Source organism: Ctenocephalides felis, unplaced genomic scaffold (genome assembly GCF_003426905.1).
Source record: "Ctenocephalides felis isolate EL2017-DRISC unplaced genomic scaffold, ASM342690v1 CF-g0.4_SCAFFOLD_03571, whole genome shotgun sequence".
Taxonomy (NCBI): domain Eukaryota; kingdom Metazoa; phylum Arthropoda; class Insecta; order Siphonaptera; family Pulicidae; genus Ctenocephalides; species Ctenocephalides felis.
The window spans coordinates 67525119-67546799 of record NW_020539725.1 but is presented as its reverse complement, the minus strand read 5'-3'; the positions used below and the strand labels follow the sequence as shown (position 1 = coordinate 67546799).

General features: G+C 29.5%; 1 protein-coding gene across 2 annotated transcripts in view; it reads right to left on the bottom strand.

The window, feature by feature from the left end:
• LOC113386910 (calcium-binding mitochondrial carrier protein Aralar1) overlaps positions 1–21681 on the bottom strand; it is a 92268-nt gene that overhangs the window by 33574 nt on the left and 37013 nt on the right. The gene's annotated exons all lie outside the window — the stretch shown is intronic.

The following is a 21681-nucleotide window of genomic DNA, read 5'->3' as shown; positions in this document are numbered from 1 at the left end:
TTTACAATTTCAAGTGGTTTCAAGTAGGAGAGAATACGAATACCGAAGACATTGGTATTAAAAGAACAACGTGCAGTGAACGACGTGTAATGAAAAACACAACATGCTAATTTAGATTTCCATATTTTAAAATTTTTTTAATTATAACACACTGATGATGAGACAAACCTAGTCTCGAAACGTTTGTGAAAATTATTATTTAATAAATTAGTGCAAAAAGAGTGTTGTTTGTTCATATTTCCAAATTAATATCTATTATCCACTCAGAATACATTTGTAATATATATATATATATATATAATATATATATATATATATATTATAACTTGTAATATTCTATCTAACAGTCACAGTTTGTATAAAAAATCATTTCAACAAAACAAATAATTCAGTGATTAATTGTTAGTAATTACTTTAATAATATTTAGGTATATAGATATATAAATAAATAATATAATATAGTATTATAAATTTATTGATTTATGATCCAGATTATAAACTTATAATCAAGTTTAAAGATTTTGAAAAGCTTCATTTGTAATTAGAGTGTAATTCAATTAAAAATGTATTGATTTAGAATAATGACGTAATAGGTTTTTTGTTTAAATTAAATTATGTATATTGTAATATAAAAATTCACAAAATATGGTATCAATAATAGTTTCAAATGTGTATTTGAAAATTAATTAAATTAATATTGAAAATTAAGCTTCATAGTATTATTTTTTTTAACAAAGTAATTTTTCAGAGTAAATTAAACGAAATTAACGAGAAAACGTTTCGTTAAAATCACTTTTTTCCAATTGGTCATAGTTTGTTTATCTGTAATTTTCACTAGAATCTAATTATGGCCCGTTCAGATATTTTTAATCAATTTTATTAATTGTTTTTTGATAATAATAAAAAGATAAATATTAAAATATGTATTATTTCTTTTCTAATTTTAATTGATAATTGTTAGAATTTTTTTTCCATCTAACTGTTACATAGGGATCCACCACCAATATCTCAAAAACAAGTAAAGTTAGGAATTTTTAACAACATTATTTGAAAGTAGAGGGCAAAAAATTTATAACAAGTCATCACCATGATTCTTACGATGTTGTTTTCGGAAGATAAACTGCAATGTTTGAAAATCCATACAAAAGTATTTTCTTTCGTTGTTAGATTTTTTGGTTGTGAGCACTGTTATTTGTTTTACGAGTAATATAAATTTTAAGTATACGTTATTTACCTGTTTCATAAGATGTACTGTTAATTTTAATTTGGATTCAACATTTTCTATGTATGAACGTGGGTGGGGTAAAAAGGATCAACTGAACATTTTCCCCGACAAAGGTGTAAACAATAAAAAATTTCAACTAAAAATGTAATTTCAGTTTAAAAAAGTAAATGTACAAGAAATAATGTAAATTAATAGTCATTACAAGATAAATATATCTGACGAAATACCAGATCAACGTTATATACAGTATTATATACTCCGTAAAAAATGTACCCATAAAATTTATATATTGCATTTATTGAATAATGTAGCTATTATTTCGTAAAATTCCTTCAAAATAAACATTGGGCAGGTTTGCCCCCAGATCGTCTCATTCTACCCCGCCTATGGGTTAAAAGGGAGCAGATGACAAATTTATAAAAAACAGCAAAAAACACATTTTTACAGTGTTGAATAAGCTGGCAGTTTTACTGATCATTGTCAGATTAGTTGTTTGTTTTATATGTGTTATTTGTTGTGATGTTCATTAATCACGTGAAGTTTTAAGTGAAGGGGGGGTTTGAAAAAAATCACAAAATATCACGTAGGGGAGGAACAGGTATAGTAAGATATCACGTGTATTTAATTTTTACCTGATTTTTTTTTTTTCAAAAAAATCCAAACATTTTCAAAAAAAATCAACAATTTTACAATTTTTTGTAACTAAAAATACGCGTGATTTTTTGTGGGAGAGGGGGAGGTTTAATTTTGAATATCACCACGTATCACCAAGGGAGAATCAAAAAATCCTTGAAAAATCGTTCGCGTGATTAATGAATGCCCCGTTTGGTTTTCACAATATAATTGCTTAAAGTCAAATTGGACCTTTGTGCTCCGCCCTATCCTATGTTAGTTGACCTCAATATTCATTCTTCAGTTCTATTAGTAAATCAAATATTGGTGCATCAAATTCAATCATAATGATCGTATCAAAAAAACTCTATTCTTATTATACAATGCGTCCAAAAACAATTCATCCCCAATCTCTCAGCATCTTTACAGATTTTTAGAACTTCTTATGGTCAATTATTGGACACCGCAAGTTGACATAACATTTGGTCAATCTCGATGTCCAAATTCGTATCGTTATCGCATATTTTCATATCAACTATCATACATATTTTTTTTATTAAATAAACCGGTCGCCGCGTCCGATAAACTCTTCGAATTTTTCGCGATGTCAGTTCGCGTTTCGCCAGCAAGCGAACACGTCTCTCTCCTCGGAAATATAACAAACTATAATAATAATAAATAAATAAATATTAACAATATTATTATTATTATTAGTAAAGACAATTGAAACAATGGACGATTGTTAAAAGTTGACAAATATAAATAATTTATTAAAGTTGTTGCTGTTACAGTGGATATTGTTCGCGCAAGAAATTGTTTAAAGTTTTGCGATACATGTGATATTATGTTGTGATTATTTGAATAAGTTTTATTGTGTAAAAGACAGAAGTTGCTTTAAACAGGTATTTAAGGAATTTATAGTAGTAGTAATAATTTATTAAACTAGTGGTGAATGGCATCGTGAGTTAAGGTAAATTGCTTGAACTTCCCGTACCCCAATGAAATATTCGAGGATTATTAAATGTTTTCAAATAGATTATTATAAATGGTGTAACTTTTATTATTCGTATTTTATAGACGAAATATAAGAGCTTATGAATTATTCTACCAGGTTTAAGTATATTCACATGAAAAGTGAATAAACAAAACTTAATCAAGCCGAGTTAGAATTAAAGGACCTTATCTCATATTTCTAGGAATTATATAAACTGAATTGCAAAGTTAAAATTATTTACTTAAGTATATAAGTGAGCTTTTGAATTTTAGCTAGTATTAAAATTAAAATCACAATCACTTTCGATTTTTGAAAATTTAAAACAAAAATGTCTTTGCCAACAACTGTCAATACAAAAAATATTTTTGGAATCATTCAAATCGGTTGATCCGTGCTCTAAAATACTAAATCGCCATTTTTGCACCTTTAGCTCTGTATCTGCAAAACGGCTAGACCTGCCTTTGCCAAAAACTAATCACCTTTTTTCCCAATCAATAAGAATGTAATGTTTTTTGAATAATTCTAATCGGATGCCCCGTTCTCTCAAAAGCTGTATCGCCATTTTCTGCATTGTTTGCCCTGTATCTTCGAAACGGCTAGACCTATCTTTACCAAAAACTAATCATCACATCTCCTCATCATTACAAATTAAATGTTTTTTGAATAATTCAAATCGGTTGATCCGTGCTCTTGAAATCGTCGATGAAAGAATGTATCCGCTCCTACATACACACAAAGAAATTTCTTTGTCAAAATTTGGACAAAGTTATTAAATTACTTTTGGATTAAATTCGATTTTTACGGGAAGTTAATAATAATATTATAAATTAATTTAGAATAAATTATGATAAATATATTAGTATAAGTTCTGATAAATATTTAAAATCCACGCAAAAGCTATAAATAAATTATTCTATAAAATTATATATAGCAAAAAGGGAATAAATGTAAATTTTCACGTAAAAACATAAATTAATGAATTATTTTATAAGTTGACTCATAATTAAAATTATTTGATCGATTTATATTAATATTATTTGTAAATGAAACTTAATTTATGGCAAAATTTCAAGTACATTTATTAAATTCTTCTAAAATTGAAAAAAAAAAAATAAATCTGAAAGCAAAATCTGTAAATATTTTTTTACAAATATATATATTGTACAATTTGATTGAAGATTAAGAAGTAATACAAATATAAATTAAATATTAAAAATATATTAAATTACTCCCAATTTATTTTTTATTATTTTATAATCACTTGGGGTCAAAAGTCACAAAGCAAAAAAAAATTCTATCCGGATTTATCTTCAAATTTTCTAATCTAAATTGCCATTGTATAACAATTTGCAATTTTAATTACTATTTATCAATAACAAAATTTAAAATTTCTCATAATCTATTCCAATTTAGAGTCCATTGACCTCCGACTTGAAGTTTATGTTAATTTGCGATATAACTATTCTAATGGGACGAAAGTGCTCGATTATTATATAATTATTATTAATATTTATTTATAATTATTATTAATATTTATTCATTTATTTATTGTTTAATCCACGGAGCATGGATGAAATAAACAACTTCCATATAATTTATTTATTATTTTAATAGCCGGTTAATTTCCATTTTAGTAACGGTACCAAATTATTTATAGAGGAAAATAACTATGGATAAAAGAAGTATTAATATATAGCAAATATGCAAAATACTTTAGTTTTAATTGTTGGCGCACTCCATAGAGTGCGCCACTAACTGTAGCACGTAAATTTACCCCGAGGTTTAATTCTAAGATAAGAATAATATAAATATAAATAAAGAAAAGATATACCTGATTAATTTGATTGAAACTAAATTATACGCGTAAAAAATATATTTTCAACTATATTAAAAATTCTGTTGTTTTTTTTAAATTCCCAAAGGATAAATTTATGTTTTCTCCATCAGATTTATGTTCGAAGTTATTCTGAATCATTTGAGCCTATCCAAAATTGAATTTACATTATATACAATAGAGTATTAATAGTAGTAGAGAGTTTTTATTATTTAGAAATTATATTTTTCGTCTAAGGATATTCTGTTTTCTAAAATATTTCTTTTCTTCGATTTTTGCATTATCACTACCAAATTTATTGTTTTTGATCAATCAAAAATAATGACTGGCAATTGTGTAATTCATTAGAAAGTCTTTTTTAAAAAAAAGTGAATGTGTGTTGTAACTATAGTAAAATCGATCTTTAGTAAATTATTAAATTAAAATAATTTATATGCACATTTTTGGATAAACAAATTTTTGTTTTGTAAAAAGACATTTTTTTGTTTATTGTTATAAAAAAAGAACAATGGTTCTAGATTGCAGAAAAATATTTTAGATTTTCCATATCTAATAAATTATTATTATTATTTTATAAGAATATATACGCTTTATATTATCTTTATAGATACTCTACACTATCTTTTTTTATATGTAGGTATTCTATTCTATCAATTTTTTTTTACAACTGATTTTTTCATTCTTTTTCTTTCAAAACCTGATCTTTTTTCATTTTATATTCAATTTATTGCATTTTTTTGTATTATTTTTTGTGTTTTTAATTTATTTATTATAAATTGTGTTTATTATTAATTTATTATATTTTTTTGTATTATTTACATATCAATTTTGTAAATAAGATATTAAAGTCTTGATTAACAAAAATAAATTTTAACATAAAAAACCTGATCTTGTCCAAATTCTAATTTTGCTTTTTGTTCTCACTTCTAATTTTTTTGAAAATTCTACTCAACATTTCAAATTTTATTTAATTTTGAATCAACTATTTTTAAATTATAAATCTATGCTATTTTAACTCAAAATTTCAAATTTTATATCATTGCCAAGAATCAATCTAAGAATCGCAGGATTGTGAGTCGGGCATGCTACTGACTGAGCTACTGATGAAACAAATTGTTTATCTTATCATAATCTGGTTGTAACGTAAGATAAGAGAAAATCTTATATCCAAGTATATAAGTATATAAGTATATATAAGCCTAATGATGTATGTAGCCCTATAGAACATTTTCTTGGCATTAAAATAATTTGTTTTGAAAAAAATCCAACAATTTTCCTACAAATTACAAATATCAATAAAATTACTTTTTGTGATTTGTTTGATATATGTAAATTATTATTTAATTCAATGAAAAATATAAATTATTTTCCTTCAAATTTCCAAAAGTTCAATGAAATATTTTGTATTTTATTAACTGCTCCAGAACATGTTTGTTTTCGCCAGAAAATCCGATTTTAGTTCAGTCATTTAAGCTTAAATTAGGTAAAAAACTCGGAATTCGAGCCTGTGAATACCCTAAAATAGCACCCTAAAAGTTGTTTCAAAACCTACATATGGTAGGGTGCCAATACCATATGTAGGTTTTAAGACAACTTTTAGGGTGCTATTATAGGGTATTTACAGACTTACAGCTGGGTATCTAGAATTCCGAGGTGAACTTACTATAATGACTGGTCTATTTGCTAATTTTGAGTTTTCAAGTCGAAGTTGAGACCAAATTTGGAAAAAGTATATGTGTGTGTGATGTAAACCGATTTTTTTGTGTATGAATTTGAGTAAGAACTTTTGTGGTTTTGTCTGAATGTGCATAAATGAGTATGAATGTGTCTATGAATTTGTGTGTATGAATGTGTACACAAATGTGTCTATACTCGATCTCTCAAGATCACAGTGAAAGTTTTTAGAAACTTGTAATCAGGCGTAAAGTTTATTATCCGATGGCGTTAAACATTTCATATATAGAGATTACGTATGAGATTTGTTTGTGTGTGTTATTGTGCGGTTTTTAGATGCAATTTGTGCCAGGGTTAAACAAAACTGAATAATAAAATCATTAAAATTATATGACTTTTTGCAAATAAGAGTCTATATATAAATAACTCTTAAGAAAGCATCCACAAAAGTCGAAAGTGCTTTTTATGTCAGGTCCACTTTAGTTGGAAATAATGACTAATAAAACAACAATTGATTAAAATTTAAATGAAAAATTAAAAGCAATAAAAGTTTATATAATTTAAGATAATAATAATTTTTTGATGATTCTGATACAAAAATGAAAATATTGCTAATTTTGACTTTTTGACGTAAAAAATGTGGATATAAATACCTAAACTTATGTTGATATATTTGCGTAATGGTCGGTTGAGCTTTTCACAAAAAAAAAAAAAAATATTTCAAAAAATGTCAAATAACTGTTTATTTTATTGTTTCTGATTAACTGCTTCTTCAGTATCAACTGTTTCAGAAATCAGAATTTTTCGATTTAAAAGCTTAAACATTATTTGCTATCATCACACTAATTTTTGTGAGCATTAGTCAAGATGTTTTTTTCTAACATATTCGAAGTTTATTTGTGATTCAACTACTGAGAAGAAATTACAAAATCGACTTATCGAAAAAAAAAATTTTACAATGATTTTTTTATTTCATTATTTTCTGAACCCTGTCCAAGAAGTAATTATTAACAATGACTCTAAACATTCCAACTTTGTTTAATAGTTACATACATTCGAGTCAAAGTTCTATTATCACTTTCTATTTTCTCCTCGGAGTACCTTCGAAGTACATTCTGCAAGAGAAATGCAGAATGGTTTAGGTCTAGGGTCTATTTAGGGTCCCGTACCTTATAATATTTTTTTTTATTATTTTCTTAAAAATAGCATTCAAAATACGGTTAAAGCTATAAGCTATTGTTACATGAAAAAGAGAAAAAAGTTAGAACAGAATAATAAAATAGAGTTTAGATCACATCTAAATATAAATCTAGTGTTTCATTTGAGGAAAATAAGTAATAGAATTAATAATTAACTTTTTTATGATGCGTAGTACTAAACCAAAATTTATTTTTAATCCAGATTTGTGAACAATTTGTTCATTTCCATCATAGATGCTTCTTAAAAAAAATCATTAAATTCAAGTCCACATAGAACAGAAAAAATGGTCATTAACATTGCTATAAAACTTGGTTATTTAAAAGAAAATGCAATTTAAAATTGTTTTATTTGTTTTTATAATGCACGACTTTAATAAAAATCAGTTTCAGATATTAGTAAAACAATTCAGCAATAAAGATGATTTTTTTGGAAACTTATCATTTGTATTTCTCCTAGGTTATTTAACCCTTTCCAAACGGTAATTTAAGTTATGTAAGGAAGCATACAATTTTTGTAAATAATGAAGCCAATGCCTCAAATAGATAGAAAAATCAGTAGAGAAGTATTGCAAAATCATGTGATGATGGAGCAGGCAGGTAGATGCAAAATGGATCTTATAAGTCTGGTTTTATAAATCCTATTTTCTTTCTTATTTATTTGCGTAATGAATGTAACCTTTATATAACTAAAAAGCAGGCATAGAGTAGAGTAGAGTTCTTGTACCGAACCGACTGGTTATATTAGTTAAGCTAGTTTATTTGTAAATTGACACCGGCCGGCCGGCTCTAAATTGAATGATTGCTCCGATAACCGACATTGGGTACACTCTTTTTGAAAAAAAAAATTACTATACAATATATATATATATGGCGGAATGAACACCATATGAAGTTGAAGGACGTCAATTGATGACAATGGCGGAATGAACACCATATGACAGATGTCAGTTGAATAACGTCAATTGATGACAAAACTAAATTATATTGGGCTACGTTGATTCGGATCTGGCATCAAGCAAGCTATAACGATCTGATTGTTTTTATACGATCGAATATTATGGTCGCGCTTTAAAAAACGATCGAAAATATTGTATCGAGTTTTTTGCCAACGAGCGTTTTCTCGTGATCGAAATTTAGATTTGATTTAATGTAATATCAACATCTTTATCAATTGAGACATTAATAAACAGTCATTATCGAGTTGAAATAAAATTATTGCGATTTCATTCAAGAATTAATTAATTAATAATATATGGCCCACCAGCGCCATAATTGGTGACTCCGAACGTGTAAGTGAAATCATTAAGCAAGAGACATTCTCAACGTCTTAGTACCCATAATTGGTGACGTCAGACGGAGAAAGAAAAACACTTGTCAAATACAAGTAAATTAATAAAGGTAAATTATACCAATTTTTATCAACATGTCGACTCGATCTACGTCCGTCAATGACGAAACAGCGCTCAACAGATCTCTGATCGATCTGGATCACGAGGCGATCTTTAACACGAGCAGTCCTCGTGTTTCTGAACATGAACATGACAGTTATGCTGATCAATACAATATAGCAGCATTTAACAATCACCGTCTCACTCCATTCAATGGAGATTCTCCAGACTTATGGTTTTTAGTTATTGAACATGAGTTTCAGTCTGCTAGGATCAGGAGTGACAATACTAAGTACACAGCAGTACTCAAAGCCCTAGACTTCGAGACACTGCGCCTCATCCAGGATGTCCTCCGTAATCCACCAATGACAGGCAAATACGAATATATCAAAAACACTATATTAAGCAGAATGTCTGAATCCAGAGGTAAGCAGATTGACAAGCTATTAAAAAACTTAACTCTTGGAGAGAAGAAACCATCACAGCTCCTACGAGAAATGATGAATTTGGCTAAGGGAGAGGTCAGTGAAGACATCATAATTAAATTGTGGTCAGAACGCCTGCCACACCATATTCGGCCACAATTAATAGTTTCTCGCCATCTTGGTCCGGAAGCCCTGGCGGAAGTTGCCGATATTTTGGTCGATCACTGTAGCCCCACATCACATGTGATGTCCACAACACGCAAGTCTTCAGTAGAACAGAGACTGGACCGCCACGAAACTCTTCTTATGTCATGCGTCCAGGAAATCAAGGAACTAAAGGCAATGTTAAACACTGGAAGACAGAGAAATGATCAGCAAGATTCACAACTCAACCAGTCAAGATCAAGAAGTGGTTCTCGACATAGGTCCAGGACACCTTCTCGTGGATCAGTTTGCTACTATCATTACAGATATGGGGAGAAGGCCACTAAGTGTGAAGAGCCCTGCCTGCTTAAATCTCTAAACCAGTCAAAAAACTTACTTCACCGTCATTAAGTGGAGCTTGCCATGACGGTGAAGTAAATTCTGTCTGCTCTGAGCTCCGCCTTCATATATCAGACAGAAAGACGGCAATTCAATTTCTTATAGATTCAGGATCAGTTATATCCATTTTACCAGCTCAGAAGTTTGCCGATGGTCATCCTAAGGAAGAGTTAGTTCTATTTGCAGCAAACTCTAGCAGAATATCCACGTATGGAAAGAGAACTCTGGAGCTGGATTTATCTTTACGCAGAAGCTTTAGCTGGCAGTTTGTTGTTGCCGATGTAGCCACAGCCATAATAGGAGCTGATTTCCTAAGCAACTACAATTTATTAATAGACTTGAAGGGTAGAAGATTGATTGATTCGACTACAGGCCTTACCTCTGATGGAAAGGTACTCAAGGCACAGCAAGTTAACATCTCCACTGTCAACCCGGCAGAGCCCTTCAAGGATTTACTGGCACAATACATCGCAATAACAAAGCCACAGGTAACCACCAATAATAAATCATCTCTTTTTGCCCACAGGATAACCACAACAGGTCCACCATTAGCTTCCAGATTCAGGAAGATCTTCGGAGAAAAGGCTGTTGCAGCCAGGTCCGAGATACAAGATCTCCTGAATAGGGGCATTTTGAGGCCTTCCAACAGTCCATGGGCAAGCCCTATTCACATGGTTCCCAAAAAGAATGGCACATTCAGAATGTGTGGAGACTACAGGAGGCTGAACGCAAACACGCTGCCCGACAGGTATCCTCCACCATTAATACAAGATGTATTCAATAATCTTCATCAAAAAGAAGTATTTTCTACAATAGATTTAGAAAAAGCTTACCACCAAGTACCCATGCATGAAGAGGATATACAAAAGACTGCAATTATCACACCATGGGGACTCTTCGAGTATCTACGTATGCCATTTGGACTCAAAAACGCTGCCCAGACATTCCAGAGGTTTATCAATCACATATTCCAAGATTTTAATTTTGTTTTCATTTATATAGACGACATCCTGGTAATGTCGACTGATATGAATGAGCACCGTCGTCATCTTCAATTGGTTTTTGAGAGGCTACAGGAATATTCTCTTACAATAAACTTAGAGAAATGTGCCTTTGGAAAAGATGAAGTTAACTTCCTCGGTTACAAACTGAGTGCTGCAGGATATTCTCCTTCACCAGACCGAGTAGAGAAAATTATTAATTATCCAAAACCTTCGACAGTTATAGAACTCAGAAGATTTTTGGGAATGGTAAACTATTATCGTAAATCAATACCCAAGGCAGCAAATATACAAGCACCACTTTATGAGTATGTGAAGTCCTCAGTTAAAAACGACAAGACTCAAATTGAATGGAATGACAATTCATTATCAGCATTCAGCAAGCTGAAGGAAGCTCTAGCAAATGCAACTCTTCTTCATTTTCCTTCAAGTATAGCAAATATTAATTTAATTACAGATGCATCCACAACAGCCATTGGAGCAACTCTGGAGCAGGAAGAAAATGGTGCATGGCACCCTATAGGTTTCTTTTCCAGAAAGCTCACAGCTACTGAACAGCGATATTCAACTTACGATCGCGAACTACTAGCCATCTTTGCGGCTTTAAAGTATTTTGAATATCTATTAGAAGGAAGGCACTTTATAATCAAGACAGACCACAAGCCAATCACACACGCATTTCAACAAAAACTGGAGAAAGCATCAGATCGTCAGCGACGGCAGCTAGAATACATATCACAGTTTCCACTGATATTATATATGTGAAGGGTGATCAGAACGTTGTTGCTGATGCGTTGTCCAGGATCAATGCCATTCAAATGCCATCAAAGCTAACCGAAGAGGAAATTTCGCAAGAACAGAGTAAGGACGTTGAAATGCAAACTATATTGAACGGCAACACCTCTATTAATCTTCAAAAATTGACATTAGGGGGGTATCCAGTTTATTGCAACAGGCAAGATAATTGTGTGAAGCCCTACCTTCCACAAAGTCTTCGCAGAATTGCTTTTGACATTGTACATGGAAATGCACACCCAAGCATAAGGATTACTTCAAGGGAGTTGCGAAGAAGGTATGTGTGGCCTGGGATTGGTAAAGACGTCACCATGTGGGCACGTCAATGCATTCCTTGCCAAAAATCCAAAATTCATAAACATAATCACCTCACTCCTATCCATATTCCTATTCCTGAAAACAGATTTTCGCATATTCACATCGACATAATCAAATTACCGAATATTAATGGATATCCTTATTGCCTAACAATCATTGACAGATTTACAAGGTGGCCAGAAGCTGTTCCTCTAAAGGACATTTCTGCAGACACGATTGTCCAAGCCCTATTTTCAAACTGGATATCAAGATTTGGTACACCATGTGTGATAACATCCGACCAAGGATGCCAGTTTGAATCAGCTATATTCAAATCACTAATGGATGCAATAGGTGCTAAGAAAATACGGACAACGGCATATCACCCTCAGTCCAATGGTCTGGTTGAACGCTGGCATAGAACTCTGAAAGCAGCTTTAATGTGCTCTCCTGAGCCTTGGATCGAAGTATTACCTGTAGTCTTACTAGGTTTACGTTCTTCATACAAAGAAGACCTTAAAGCATCTCCTGCTGAGATGGTTTATGGAACCACATTAAGACTACCAGGCGAATTTTTCACAACTAAAGAACTGTCATCTGATCCACAAGCATTTCTGGACTACCACAGAAGAATAATGCGGGATATTAAACCTACAGCCACAGCTCATCATAATAAAGCCAATATGTTTGTGCTTAAGGACATAAATACATGCACTCATGTATTTGTAAGATCTGATCATATTAGAAAACCACTTGAGCCTCCATATAGTGGACCATATGAAATTATAGAAAGAATTTCAGACAAAGTGTTCAAAATTTCTATGGATGGTACTGATAAGAACATATCGGTTGACAGACTAAAACCAGCATACACAGTTAAAATAGATAACAGTCAACCAAGCTCATCTCAAGAATTTAAATCACATAACTTGGAGTTATCGATTGACCCTCCAAAAAAGATGAAGCCTAAAAAAGTCTCCTTCAAATTTTAATAATCAAATTCATTTATTTTTACCGGATACCTCTTTTTCTTTTGAAGGGGAGTTATATGGCGGAATGAACACCATATGAAGTTGAAGGACGTCAATTGATGACAATGGCGGAATGAACACCATATGACAGATGTCAGTTGAATAACGTCAATTGATGACAAAACTAAATTATATTGGGCTACGTTGATTCGGATCTGGCATCAAGCAAGCTATAACGATCTGATTGTTTTTATACGATCGAATATTATGGTCGCGCTTTAAAAAACGATCGAAAATATTGTATCGAGTTTTTTGCCAACGAGCGTTTTCTCGTGAACGAAATTTAGATTTGATTTAATGTAATATCAACATCTTTATCAATTGAGACATTAATAAACAGTCATTATCGAGTTGAAATAAAATTATTGCGATTTCATTCAAGAATTAATTAATTAATAATATATGGCCCACCAGCGCCATATATATATACCTTAACCTTATAGATTCCGTATTCTAATTAACAAAGATAACTTTACTCTCACTATTTGTTGATCTGGTAGATTTTGACAAAAAATCATGGTGAATGATCACATGATGACACTAAATTATTTTTGTTAAACATCGGCTCATCCGCTTTTAATAAAAAAAATTAAGGATTCAATATTGCTTTTATATTTATTAAAAATATTGAAAAAACTGAAAAACTTTTTGAACGAAATCAGTCGTCGTGTATATACATTTTGTTTGTTTAGTGGAAGTTTGATCTACCTGGTCATTTTTATATCGAGCAGTAGTGATATCGTACTTTCAGACCTTCTATTATTTTTTAGGTATATAATATATATATATATATATATATATATATATGTTTGTGTGTATATTTATATTTATATTATGTTTTTTCTATTTCAGTTTAATTAATTATGAAGTCTCAATTAATCGCCGAAGTGACAAAGTCCAATCGGAGCTCATCGGAAGACAGGCTGTGCCATAGGCTGATTAGGGTAAGTTCCATTAATTTTTCAAATTTAATTTAATTTATAAAACTTAAGTAAAAACACTGAAAAAGCATTGAACCAATTTCTTATGAATTTTGAATTAAAAAAAAATATTACTTTAGCAAATTATTTCTTAGTCCTGTTACATATTTCCCATATATGAATTTACTTTCGTTTATTATTCTTATATATATATGCATTAATTGATAGTTAAGATTTATTAATCGAATAAATTTGATGTTGAAAAAAAAAATCTTGAGTTATATAAATCTTCAGTAAAAAGTGATCAAATAAATATCATACTGCAAAATTACAAATTTGTGTGATCAATGAAAAGTATCCGCTTCTACTTCCTGATTTTGAATATTTTCAAATATAGAGAAATTCAAACTACTGCCCCTAAGACAAAATACCACTTACACCTAGTTATTAAATAAATTAAACACTAAAACATTTTCATTTTGACTGTCTGAAATTCAAAAATCTAAGTTAAAAACACAGAAAAGGCATTAAAGCAATTTATTATAAATTTTGAATACTTTACTATATAAAATATTTACTTTACCAAAATATTTCCACCAATTATTCATGGTAAAAATTTATTTATTTTCGCAATAAATTCTTATATTATTACTGCTCGAAAAATATTGCAAAATTAAATTCTCAACACAAAAAATTCAACAAACATCAAAGTACTTGTGAATATTTATTGCAGAACGTGCATTTTTTGCATTAACTTTTATAAGACGTGAGAATTTTTATTTAAAATTCACTTGCACTATTTTTTTCTTCATTGTTAAATCAGGTCATTATCAGAGTTCAACGAATTAAACGAATTAAAAGTCAATGAAATTCTGTCGTATAAAAAAATCTTTAAACAAATGATATTTATGATTTAATTAAAAGGGAAAGTTTGCTTAAACATGAGTTTTGATGTAAATGGCATTGAAATATTTTTGCATATTATATTTTGGCGATACTAAAATTTATATAAATTTATTAATTTTAATGTTTATTATTTGAACTACCTTCATATTAAAGTTATTATACTTCTCCACAACGTCAAGCAACCAACCGGTTGTCCCATCTATTTTGATGAAGGAACATATTTTGGAAGGTTTTGCAACTGTCCTTTAGGCAAAATGCTAATTACACGTTGTTATTATTCTAGTTACAATTTGTTTATATATTCTAATATTCTGCTACATATTTACATTAGCAATAAAGTCATTGTAATTCTGAACGACGGAAAGCACGTCTCTGATTACACTAAAAACATTTTGCGACAATTTACATACTAGAATTACTAATGATGACCATATGAACTGGTAACACGAAACGTGTGCACCATGTACATCATATTGTTATAAAATTTATCGATATCAATAGTATCGATATTGGTAATTAGAAATTGGAAGAAGTAGCATTTTGCCTTGAGGCAAGTTTTATATACTTTCTACAACTTTTAGTTAATAATAAATAAATTTTCAAGTCAATCCTCATTCACAATAGTTGATATTCATTTTTTACGAAATTTTACGATTTTTAGCTAAAAATGAATAGTAGTTGGTAATCTTTGTATAAACAAAGCCTCTTGATAAATGATATATGACTTCCAATATATTTCAACACCAATATATTTGAATTAATTTCTCGATAAAGCGAAGAATTCCCATACATATTTTTTTAATTGCATTTTAATATATCTATATTTTGACATTTTTATATTTTGATTTCTATTCTAGCAAGCCCTTGGGAAATCAATAAAAAATCATTTATACGAATGGTAATATTAATGTTATTTATCATTAACCACCAAAGACGTCACAATGAGAATTTAATGGGTTTTAAATTGATAATTTATAAATAGTAAATAAAAATTTGTGATTTTTGTACAAGTTTATTGACCTTTATTATTTGTTAAATATAGAAACAAAATTATAATAGTTCGGGTACAATATCATAAATTGATGAAAAAACTGTATCTTGCATTTTGAATCAAAGTATTTATTTTTCGGAAAATTATTTATCATAAAAATATTTATTTTTGACGTTTCGGAACTAAATAAGTTCCATCTTGAAGTTCTTGTTTCAATAAAAAGAGCTGTGAGACAAATACTATCTTGGTTAAGAAATATGTAAAATAATCGTAATAATGAAATTTTAATCTCAAAAATTTAAATGAGTTAATATTTTATTAAAGCGATTATAATTTTAAATGTAAAATATGAAATGGACCAACAAGGTATCAAACTTGGTTAAAAAAAACTCTACTGTCTGAAGAAAGTTTATTGTTTAAGATTTGTAAAATAGAGCCTTTTGCCTTACTATAATAATTTAGAATGTTCTTTTATACCATGAACTATATTACCATGTTAACTTACATCAAAATCGATAAAAAACAAATCAACAAGTAATAACAAAAAATTGTCTGGGTCAAACTGAACCGATTTCCAACCAATATCTATTAAATAGTTTTTAAAATCGGTTCAAGATATTTTACGAAAACGTGAACGGGAAATATTGCACTGCTAATTTTAAAGAAACTGATGTTAAGCTGATCATGTGGCAAAATTAATTAACAAATTTAAATTTTGAAAATTGGTACAGGCGTTTTCGAGAAAACGTCCATATAATTTTAGCCTACATACATACACTTTTTCCAGTTTCGGTGTCAAGCGATATAGAGTGACTTGCATCGTCAAGAAAATATATACTTAGCAAAATTGAAAACTTCGAAAAGTTAATAAGTACTTTTATATTCAAGATCGACAAATATATTAGTTTTACGTTAACAATATTAAATAAATACACTTTTGCCAGATTTTTTTACATTTTTATTAACCTTTTTTTACGCCTTTGCCAGTTTAATGTTTAAGTTGGTCATTTTTACCCCAATTACATGTAAGCCTTCATAGAGGTTATACAAAATCTAATCTAAGTCAGAAAAAACAATACACTTATGAAACGATTAAATAAAGTATACCTAAAAATTATATTCAGTTATCGAAAACTAAACAACAGTGCTCAAAACCGTTTCAACAAACAAAAAAAAACTTTCAACAAAAAAAACTCTTGTTATGGATTATCAAACATTGCCTTTCGTCTCCCGATAGCAACGATGATGACTGATTATACATTTTTTCCCTCTACTTTCAAATATTGTTGTTAGTTAATTATTTTTGAGATATCGGCGATGAATCTATTTACCCATGAACCGTTAAACCCCGCCAATTATAATATATTAGATATCTGTATCTAATAATGTTGACAAAAACTTTTTTTATATAAAACAACTGGCAAACCCGACGAACTCCGTTTCGCCACCAGATGGTTCCGTGAGAAAGATGAAGAAATTTTTTGTTTGTTTTATATCTGAGAAGGAAAAATGTTATTTAATTATACAACAGTAATGAATTTATTTCGATTACAAAAATGAAGTGTTTTTTAGTTGAACTTCTCTAAGTAAATGAAAGTGAATCCGCAAATTATCCGTTTCATTGAAGTGTTCTTTGGTAAACCACATTTTTTGTTTTTTGGTCTGACGTTAACACAAACAAAGCGGATGGTTTTCCAACACGTAAACAGGCAACGTATAACTGCCCATGTAAAAAACAATGATTTTCTAAATAATCTATTTGAAATTTATTCCGCAAACACTAAGCGAATGGCCTTGCGACTTGTTATTGCAAACGCAAGGCGAACTGGAAATTGCAATCGTTTGAAGTGAAACGGAAGACCAGTCGGAATCATTGGTATGTCACCAAATCGCCAGCAATTTTTGATTGAATGGTGAAATTCAGTGCGTGTACATCATTATTCTTTGTGGCAAGAACTGCTCGTTGACTTAACCAAGCATAATTCTGATAATTCTCACTAATGTCATTACTCGAATTTTCAATTACGGTGCGTAATTAAAGCAGCTTGCATTAAGGCACAATGCTATGCACCACTAATTGTCTTAGCTATAAACCTTGCGGAGCCCGTGACCTTTCCAACGAATGCTAAATTGTCGAAATCGGTTCGTGCGTTCTGTTATTTGTCAGAGTTATTTTGTCAGGAAGGAAAACCCGACTTATTTTTATATATGTAAAAGATAGAAGAAGAAGATAATCTATTTGAAATTATTTAAAACAATTGTTGATTATTTTTATTACTCGAATTTTTAATTACGGTGCATGAAGTTTTCTTAGTTATAAACCTTGCGGAGCCCGAGACCTTTCCAACGAATGCAAAGTTGTCGAAATCGGTTCGTGCGTTCTGGAGTTATTTCGTCAGGAAGGAAAACCCGACTTATTTATATATATATAGAAGATTACATAACAATTTCCAAACCTTTGTCAAAATTTCTCTTCCCTATTCTCACCTGGTTAAACATTACCTTGTCTTATCATGTCGTCATTTATTACGGACTGGCAAGGTTGACTGACTCTTACCGTCCGGCTCTTCGCCGTCTGTCCTCGTCAGTCCGCAAACGAGAGTCGCCTCGAATGGACTTGTTTGAAGCGCGATCGCGACTTTTGACATTTTCGAGAAAGAAAGCGAAAACATTTGTAGAAACTGATAGTGAATTTCTAATGGAAAGATGTGATTAATAGATTGTGTGAATAAATTTAAAATTAAACTTTATTCAAGGGTAATGGTTAATAAAATTAGTGGTGCATGTCTTTGAGGATGGAGGTTAAGATTTTATGAAGAACGAAGTTACTTTTGTATTAGATATTTGCAATTTTGAGAAACAAAGTATAACTTAATTTTTGTAATAAGTACTTACACTCGATAGAGTAAATATTTTCTTCTGTCAGATTAAATTTCTTGTAAAAAGGTTGTAAAAATTTCTTGGAAACATTTTCAACTTGCTCTATTTGTTATTTAGTGTTGTCTTATTATATAATCTAATAATTAAGATACTAGCTTACATTTAATTTTTGAAAAAAAATTGATAAAAAAAGAAAAGAATAAATTTTAAAAATCAAAGTATAATTTTTGTAATAAGTACCTACACTAAAGAGAGTAAATATTTTTTATCAGGTTTAATTTCTTTTAAAATCGCGTTTTTAACTTGCCCTATTTTTTATTTATTTTTCTTGTTTTATAATCTAACTATTAAGATATTAGAATGCATATGATTTTTGAAAAAAAAATTAATAAAAAAAGAAAAGAATAAATATTTTCTTTTCTCAGATTCAATTTCTTGTAAAATCGCGTTTTTAACTTGCTCTATTTTTATTTATTTTTCTTATTATATCATCTAATATTTTAGATATTGTATTATATAGGATTTAAAAAAAAATAGATGATTTTTTTTATGATAAAATTTAGTGGTGCATGGCATCGTGCCTTAAGGCAAATTGCTGGAACTTCCCGTAACGTAATTCATAATCTTCAAAAGTCTTAAAGAATATTGAAAGCTGATTGAATTAGATTACAAAGAAATTTGAAAATTTGGATAATTTGAACTTTTTTGACAAATTTGTTTTTTTTATAATCTTGAGTATTTTAATTTTGAAATTTTTTGAAATCTAGTATTTCTCTCACAGCAATTACATATCTATTTTAGAGACAAAATTTCAAAGCGCGTAAGCGCCGCGTAGCAGTCTAATGTTTAAATATTATAAATCTTTGTACGGAACCCATAGAAATGTGAACAAAATTTATACTTATTCTTCAAATCTCTATACAATATCTGATAATTTGATGTGCATATGTCCAATGATCATTTTTGACCGCCAAATGGCATTTTTTGCACATTTTTCAATTTATCACCGAAACGGTTGAACCTGCCTTCCCAAAAATTTAAACAGTTCTTCATTTAGTCAACACAAATAAAATGTTTTTTGAATCATTCAAATTGGACGTTCCGTTCTTTCAAAAACTGAATTACATTTTTTTTGCGCTTTTTGCCTCGTATCTCCGAAACGGTTGGACCTGCCTTTACTGAAAACTAATCAAAATGTCTCTCCATCCATAAGAATCGAATGTTTCTGAATCATTCAAATCGGTTTATCCGTGCGTCCGGGACGAAAAAATGTATCCGCACATACACACATACACAAACACATCAATTTTTTCAAAAAGCTTTGGAACCTAAAAATATGCAAAAAAATCCATTTTCGATTTTTCTAATTTTTAAATACATTTGAAAGCAAAAGGTCACGATGTTTGTCCCGAATGGACTCACAAATTTCTGAATAGATTGTACAAAATTTTAAATCATAATCAAAATATACAGTTTTTTAGTTATATGTAAAATTAGAATTTAAAATTTTGTAAAACTTGTTAATGGCTAGTTTGTAAAAAATGAGGCCAAATAAATAAAAAAAAATCATAATCAAAATAGTATATTATTGGAATTTTGTCACTTTGGAAGAACGGTATTCAACTCTGAGAATGCACAAATAAAAGTAGTATCAACATCCTGATCAACACTGAAAAGAACAATCCATTGACTTGTATTTTTTCACCAAATTTTAAAATAAATTCTATTTGATCTCTAGAATAAATTCCATAACCTGACAAAAGAAACGACTGGGCAAAGTAGAAAAATATCTGTGGCCATGTCTTTCCATGTCTTTGGAAATTTGTTATTAGTTACTTGGTAGCAATTAAATCCAAATTGAACGAATAGTATTGAATTTTAAATATACACCAATAAAAGTAACAAGAACATCCTATAATAAATAGGAAAATTAGGAAAGAATATCTTACCCACTGATTTTCCTACACCAAATTGTGTCTACTCTATCAAGATCCAAAATATATATATAACGTAACAAAAACAGACTATTAAGGAACTGCTTTCGATATATCCTAAAACTCGGTAAAACTCTTGCCAACAAATACCAGAACAAAAATGCCCTTAAAAATTTGCTGTTATTAATTTACCTTCGCAAAAACTCATTTTGGGCATAAAAATTCTCAAAAAAAAGTTTGTGACAAATCAAGCAACTTCTTTGACTATCTATTTTAGAAAGCATGTTGATAAAATTAATAAAACACTTTTAAAGGTGATTTATGCAAAATTAGTTAATAATTTATTTTCGTCCTTCGTCAACTTTTCACGTTATCCTAATTTCAACACTTTATTCGATTTCTCCAGCCTGTCAATAATACTTTAGATTATTATTGACAGACGGATTGACCAATTGATCATGTTGTACAACCAGAAATTTGACGTCAATTTTAAATGTAGCATATAATTTCACGGACATTATTTTGTATATTCATTAAAATGTAAATGTGGGCCATGATCGCCAAAATTTATTCAGAAGTTGAAGGCACCGAGCTTCCTTAATTATAAATGTTAGTAATAAAATCGATTAAAATATTTTGGATAATTCCAATTTGGATAGAATTAGATTTAATTAGTCGGAAATTCCAGTATTACATTGAAAATTTGAATAAAAATCACATTGGAAGTTCCAAAAACCGGATCAAAGTGCGAAATTTGTCTGATAAATTCAGACACTTGTGGTAAATAAAAATTACCAGTATAATTTTAGACTTATGCTACCTAGAAACCAGTAGTATATAATATCATAAAATCAAATCAAATTAGAAATTCAATTGAATATTGATACATAAATTTTAATAATTCGAAATATGAGTAAAATTTTTAATTTCCTTATATATATATATATATATAAATTTTAATAAAAATTTATAATAATTTTCAGCACATCTTTAAACAATTATATTCCGTATAATTTTTTAAAGAAAATTCAC